The following is a 7728-nucleotide window of genomic DNA, read 5'->3' as shown; positions in this document are numbered from 1 at the left end:
ATAAACTTAAAATAAGATTAAAAAAATCAACACTTAATAAATTGTCGGAGACAGAATGTCTCATGGCTTACAGAACGATGCCTTGGAATACAGCCTCCTCAGTGATATTAAGCATTTACTCATCACCATCTTCTAGGGAGAGAGCCACTAAATCTGGATTATAAGAATAACTTGGCTGCATTCTCTGTTGGGGAATAAAGATGATCTTGTTTGCCTGTCTCTCAACCTAGATGAATAACCCCTTCTAGTCCATTCTACCCTTTTGATCTGTTTTATGCCCTTCAAACAACTCTTGAGTGATAATTCAGCTTTCCTGATGGTTTGGAAGTGGGGGGGGGTGGTTTGGAAGCAGGGGGTGGGGGGATGGGGGGGTTAGGGGTTTGCTCCCTATTGTGAGGCAGGAGCATTAGGGTCTGTGGATGCGGTCCTAGCTGGTTCACTTGCTCAGCCAACAGCTATCCCCACAAACCTCAAGTCTGACAAAGTCAGGTTTATTGGCTCAAGGAAATAGAGACTGCTACCAGCAGAGCCCTGGGGCATTTCACCAAACAAAGAGATAAGGTTTTTATGTAATATGGGGGAAGGGAATCTAGGTACAACTTAAATGAAGCAATGTTTGGATAGCCTCAGGGCAAACAGGGCTGTGTAAGGGGTTGGTCTTGGGTCTAAACTGCAAATCAGACTCAGGGCTTTGTTTCTTGGAAATTAGCAAATTAAAATAGCTATATAATGTCTTGTCTAGAAAGTGCTTTTCTAGAGACTGAATTTGAGTTAAAATGGAAGGTGTTTCTCTATGTTAAAGACATAGATCTGGGCAAAAGTGGGATTTTTCATTCTCACTGATCTGACTTTAAACAACAAAATTTCTGACAGCCGTTGATTTTAGAGTAAGGCTTCTCATCAAGAAGGCATAAGTCATTCAAAAGGGCTTTGTTATGACATTTGACAGCTGTAGCATGACCTTGGGAGTCATACTGTTTGTTTCCAGTTAACTTTTGCCACTGGCTTTGTGTCTGTTGTGCCAGCCAGATTCAGGGCAGGGCAGTTTTTCCTTTCTTAATATAGTGTCTGGAGAGAGGATTGTTTGAATCTTCATTTAAAAAGCTGGGGCACCTGGATGGCTCAGTCAGTTAAGCATCCCACTCTCGATTTTGGCTCAGGTCATGGTCTCACAGTTTGTGGGTCTGAGCCCCACATAGGGTTCTGCACTAACAGCACAGAGCCTGTTTGGGATTCTCTCTGTCCCACTCTGCCTCTACCCCACTCACGCTCCCTCTTTTAAAATACACAAACATTTAAAAAAAATCACCAGCTACTTTGCCAAACGTAGTACACCACAGATGAACACAATAACAAAATAATTACCATGTTTAAAAACAAACAAAGCCCAAACAGTCATACTGTTTCACAGTTCCGAAACAGTCTCAGGTCAGCTACGTAATTCTTTCAAAATTATCTATTAAAAAAGTGGCATTCATGTAAGAGAGATCTAGAGCACAATCTTTAAAGTAATTAAAATATTGTATGACTTGGGAAATGTGAATCATGACAACAAATGTTTTTTATGCCAGGAGAACCTAAGAGATCAGTGCCATGCACATTTCTTTCTTGTTAGAAGGTGTTAATCAGTGTCCAAGCAGACAAACAAACACTCTAGATAATTGCAGTAAACAGGGATTAAAGCAGGGACTTAGCTACAAAGACATTGGAAGGGCTGGGAGGGAGGTGGGGATCATGGCAAAAGGTCCTACTGCCTGGCTGTAGGCACATTTGCATTGCTGTTCTTGTATTATTGAATCAAAATAAAAATTTGATACTGATCACAATTTGATACTGGTGGTGGTTCGGGGCATGGACGTGAGGTGCCGGCAATTGCTGGCTGCCTGACTCTGGGCATGGTTTCTCACTTGGCCCTCAGACGAGGGCCCACCTCCCAGGGTTGCTGCAATGACTAAACAGGGTATGCCTTACCGATGGCTTGGCTCGTAGCAGGCCTGGCACTCAGGAAATGCTCCACTGATTCATGGTCCTTGCATCCGCTGGAAGCAGCGTGGACAGCCACTCACCCTGGTGGAGAATGGAAGGAAAACTATATAGAGATGTCTGGGTCCTTCCAGAAAAATGGTACAGCACTGAGAAGAGGGAGAGGAGGTTGGAGTCAGACAGTCCTGGCTTTAGTACCCATAGGTCCCCAGGAGTGTGCACATCTGAAGAGCTTGCTGAGGTACAGGTTTCCGCATGGAACACTGAAGCATTTTCTTCCTTGCAGGACAGATACAAACACTAAATGAGATTTTTTTTTTTTTAAGTATGTAAAATGCCTAGCTTGTAGCAAGAGTTCAATTCCAGGAATTTCTGTAATTAAGTAATTATTTTAGAAATAATTTAATATAATTGAAATAATTAAATATTTAGTTAAAAATCACTATCAAAATGTCATAAAGTATTGTGACCTGTCATCATGTAAGGCGAAAACATTTACGTTTGTGTGTATGCTTTCAAAGGGGAGAGTTTGGTGTGAATGTATGTACACCACAGTCATTATAGGTGGCTCAGAGCCACAGTTTCTCTCTGGCCTAGATCCTGCATTCTGAATTTGGGATTTTCTCCCCGGATTCCAGGTTCTGAGAAAGTTGAAGTTCCCAGATATAGCCACCAGGTGGCGCAGCGATTCCTTGCCAGGGTGTAGTGAAAATCCAGGTTTGGAAGCCAGAAGTAGCGTGGGAAGCTCAGAAAGGGTCAGCAGTTTATCTGGAAGTGGTCAGGAGGATGCAAGACTTCAGTGAGGGGCAAGAAGGCTAGGGAGGTGAGTCACAGCAGGAGAAGGAATAAAGCAAATGTGTCAGTAAAAGGTACCCGTGGGACCTGGGGAGGGGCTCTGGCCCAAAGCCCACAGATAATTCATCCATTCTTGCCAAAACATTTGTTGAGCACTTACCGTGAGCCATAAGCAGGGCACGGTGTGAAATCAGCCCCCTCAAGTAGGTCACAGGAGGAGTCTGACACATAAACAAATGACTAATATATAATGTGAAAATCACAAGACATGATGCCACCATCTCTTTAACCCTTATGATGAGCCAGGCACTTTATAATTTCCCTACGTTGCATATGAAGAAACTGAGATTCAAGAAATTCACTCGTTTCCCGAATTCACAAAGCTGAGAAACAATGGTTTCAAAGGCTATGTTAGGAGTGCTTTACCCATCATTACTCCTCTACTAAAAGAAGACAAAACAGCCCCGCTCCTTTAAAGCTCACCACTTGAAGTTAGTCTCGGCAAGCGTTGACAATAAGATGGTGGGCACTCCCCAGTGGGCTCAGGTGCCCCTCTTTCCCTCCCCTCTGCTGGCACCTCCCCATCTCCTGCCCACTGTTCATTCACTGTCCAAGGCATCTGGCTCACCCTACCCACCATCTTCTGGTCACCCCAGCTGCCTCTCCCACAGCCACAGCCTGGCCTTGGTCCTCACTGACAGCTCAGCTCTAGAGAGCACTAGCTCACACGTCTCCCTATTCATAGTGACTCGGTCTTCCCTCGGGTTGGCTTAAGTACAGTTGGCTCCGCAGCTGTGAAAATTGGTAAAAGGAAACATTTAAAATGGCGTGAGGAGGCCAGCAGGGGGAGCTCTAACGCCCTACCACTGGTTGTCAACTGCAGACCCAACAGGAACACTTACCTTGCACGTAGATACTTGAGTTAGCTTCCGGGGCTTCACGGTGGAGGAGGGAGGAAGGGTTCTCTCCTCACCTCTCCAACAGCCCAGCCAATGAGAGACTGTCACAACTCAGCCAATGAAAAGCCACGGCACTTTGAACTCCCAGTTTACACCTGTGACTATTTCATTTAAAACAAACCCCCCCCCCCCCCCCCCACCCCCCATTTCTCCCACTCCTCTATGAAAGACCGGTCCTGTCCTTTGTGTTGTGTTGTGGGTTTGCCTATGATTTTGCCATGGCTTGCTTGTTCCGAGTTGCCATTCTCTATTTCTGAATAAACCCATTTTTTGATAGTAAAATAACTGACAGTTTTATTTTTAAGGTTGACAGCTATTCTTTGCTTCACTGGGTCCCCTTACAGCTAGTCCAGCTTCTCCCTGCATCAGCCTCTCCTGACTTCACTTCCTTCTTTCCCTGGTTTAGTTCCCATGACGCCGCATACCAGCCACGTTTAAAGAACACCGGAAGCTCCCCCTCATCTCGCTCTGTTCCGTGGTGCTGGCTTCTACCCCGCTAAGGCCTGTCCTTGCTCAGGACTGCATCCCGCAGCAGTGCTGGGAAACCTTGCAGCAGGGGAGGCTGTTGGGCGAGGAGAAGGGAAGGGGAATAGGACATTTTGAAAGGAGGCGAGGGAGTGCTCATCGCAAGGGTTCAGAGTTCTCTGGGAGGGGAACAAGGGTGTGGGCTCCCAGGGCTGGACTGTGAAAATGTCTGACAGCTGCTTAAGAGAATGGGAAACACCCGAGGGGGATTTGGGCAGCGTGGAGGGCCCAGGTGAGGATGTGGACCCTGGATCTAAGGTGTGACCAATTGTGTGCTTGTGGTTTTCCCTGTTAACACTTGGCTGCAGAGACGGACAGTGAATTTATGCAGGGCAGGGTTTTGACATGTGGTTCCAACAGAAAACAGTGGGGATATTGGGGATACTGGCCGAAGTGCTGGAGAGAATCTACAGACATTACCAGATTACCTGGCTTAAAAACCTGCTTGTTTACTTATTGTTTACAAAACATAAACTTCCTGAGGGCAGGGCCTTGTTCTCCATGTAATCCTACATGTTGTGGTCACCTTCTTGAGTAAGGGAGTCAGACGCTGAGAATAAAGAACCTCAGGGTTTTGGCAGGACAGGAGGCTAAAGGAGAGAGGGTGTGGTTGAAGGTCTAAATGCACAGTTTCAGAGGCGGGTCACTGCAGGAGACTTGCTCAGGGTATGGGGGCCTGAGGTCCAATGCAGATGGGTGACCAATCCATCTCAGTTTGCCCAGACTTTCTGGACTCCACCACTGAAAGACCTATGTCCTGGAGAGCCTTCAATCGTGGGTAAATTGGCCAACTGGTTACTAAATGGAGAACAAGAATATCTCCGGGAAGCCAGAATAGTGGTGGGTAGTCTATGGAAGCTGCAGGATTGATCATTCTTGTGAGCTTGTCATTTTTTGCCACACTCTATGTGGGACTCCTTAGGCATGTTTTCTCAGCAGTGAAAGGGAGCTTTTTCATAGCCCTGAAGTCTGGGAACAACAAGTATGCTAAAAATGGCAAATACTTCTAAGAGTGGCAACACCAAAGTGTGGCTACATCAGCATTTTCAAGTCTGCCAATTAAGCGCATGGTACTTAGAGCCTTAAAAAATCACATCAACAAAGCTCCCCTGCAGATTCTTTCCTTTCTATAGGAAATTTAACTGCTGATTTATTCTAATAGCATCTATTTTCTTAGAAATCCAGTAATGTCAATTTGCAATATTATATGAAAGGACTATACATAAATATCATAATTTTATTTAATTGAGCATGAGAATCATGTCAAGAATGAAATAGTCTTTGGTTAAATAGACATATCTAGTGTTGAAAATAGATTTCACACTCCACATGCATCACATAACATAGACAAACCATAGCTTTGTTATAATTCAAGTTTTATAATTGCTGTTATAGCAATCAAATATGCATCAATAAATTATTCCAGAGAAGTTTTATTTTCAGAACAGAATTTGATGGCTAAATTATTGAAAATAAAATACAGATTTTCTGGAAAAATTGTAGAAATACATTTCAACCAAAGAATAACTCTTTCATAATGAGTCAACATATACAAGGTATACTGAAGCAAGTAACATCAGAATTATACTCTCTGTGTCGCCATCATAGATTTGTACAATCACTGTAAATAAACGTGGGGATCAGGCTATAGCTATTCACAGAAACAGAAGAATACTTTCCCAGAATATTTAAGAATATTTCAGGAAGATTCATGGAAATATAGTTCTTTGTTATAAATATCAGTGGAGAATCAGTATGTGGAGACTTGGATTCCTATATGCACCTATAACTTACTCAACATGCTTATGCCAGAAACTTGAAGATATTGTCCCCTTCTAAGTGTCCCATGTAAAACCAATACAGAGATTTGTTGAATTCTTATTAATTTGTATTCAGTGTTAAATTGAATACATTTAGAAAACTTAAATCTTCTATCACTTTCACAAATGCATAGGTTGATGGTTGACAAAAGTAAACTAATGTTGTCTGTTCTGTTAGATTTTGGCACATGGCTCAGTTCTTCATTTCATTGGGGACTAACAAGATGTAGCATAAATGCCTTATTAAGTAAGCTAAGCCATCAATTTTATTTGTATTAGACTTTTTACTCTGAGATAATTGCAGAAATTGCAGATTCACATGCAGTTGTAAGAAATAATACGAAGAGATCCTGTCTACCTTTTACCCAGCTTCTCCCAATGGTAATATCTTGCAAAACTATACCATATCACAACCAGGATTTTCATACTGGTATAGTCAAGATATAGAATGTTCCATCCCAAGGATCCTGTGTGTTACCCACCTCTCTCCTTCTCCACCCTCCTCCCTAGCAAACTCTAATCTGTTCTCAATTTCTAGAATTTTGCATTTCAAAATGTTGTATACATAGAATTCTACAGTATGTAACCTTGTGGGATTGACTTTTTCACTCAGCATAATACTCTGGAGATTCATCCAAGCTGTTGCTTGTATGAGAAATTATTTTTATTGCCGAGTAGTATTCCATGGCACGGATGTATCATATGTTTCACCAGCCACCCATTAAAGGACATCTGGTTGTTTACAGTTTTTGAATATTATGAATAAAGCTGCTATGTATATTCACGTACAAGTTTTTGTGTGAACATACGTTTTCACCTCTCTGGGACAAATGCCCAACAGTGCAATTGCTGAGTGGTGTGGCAGCTGCATGTTTAGTTTTATAAGAAACTGCCAAATGGTTTTTCAGAGTGGCTGTTCCATTTTCATTCCCCTCAGCTATATAAGACTGATCCAGTTTCTTTGCATCCTTACTATTATTTGGTGTTGTTACATTTTTAGCAATTTTGATGGGTGCTTAGTGGTATCTCATTGCGGTTTTAATTTGCAGTTCCCTAATGATTAGTGATATTGAGTATCTTTTCATGGGCTTATTTGCCATTTGTACATCTTTTTCAGTGAAAAGTCTGTATATGCTCTCCGTTTTTTAATTGGATTTTTAAAAAACACTGTTGAGTTTTTGTGAGTTCTCCATATATTCTAGATACCAGTCCTTTGTTGGAAATGACTTGCAAATATTTTTCTCTCAGTCTGTATGTAGCCTATCTTTTCATTCCCTTAACATGGTCTTTTTCAGAGCAGAAGTTTAAAATTTTGATGTAGTGCAATTTATCCAACTTTCCTTTATGGATTATGCTTTTTGGTGTGAAAATACTCTTTGCTTAACCCTAGGTCCCTATGATTTTCTACTTTTTAAAAAAATGTTATAGTTTTACATTTTATGTTTAGAATTATGATCCATTTTGAGTTAATTTTTATACAAGGTGTGACAGGTAGATTGAGGTTATTTGCCTGTGGATATCCCATTGCTGTAACACATTTATTGAAAAGACTATTCTCCCTCCATTGAAGAGGGAGTATACCCAACTGAGTATATTTGTGTGGATCTATTTCTAGATTTTCTATCCTGTTCTATTGATGTATGTGT

The sequence above is a fragment of the Panthera uncia genome (assembly GCF_023721935.1).
Source record: "Panthera uncia isolate 11264 chromosome A3 unlocalized genomic scaffold, Puncia_PCG_1.0 HiC_scaffold_11, whole genome shotgun sequence".
Classification (NCBI taxonomy): domain Eukaryota; kingdom Metazoa; phylum Chordata; class Mammalia; order Carnivora; family Felidae; genus Panthera; species Panthera uncia.
This window is presented reverse-complemented; position numbering follows the sequence as displayed.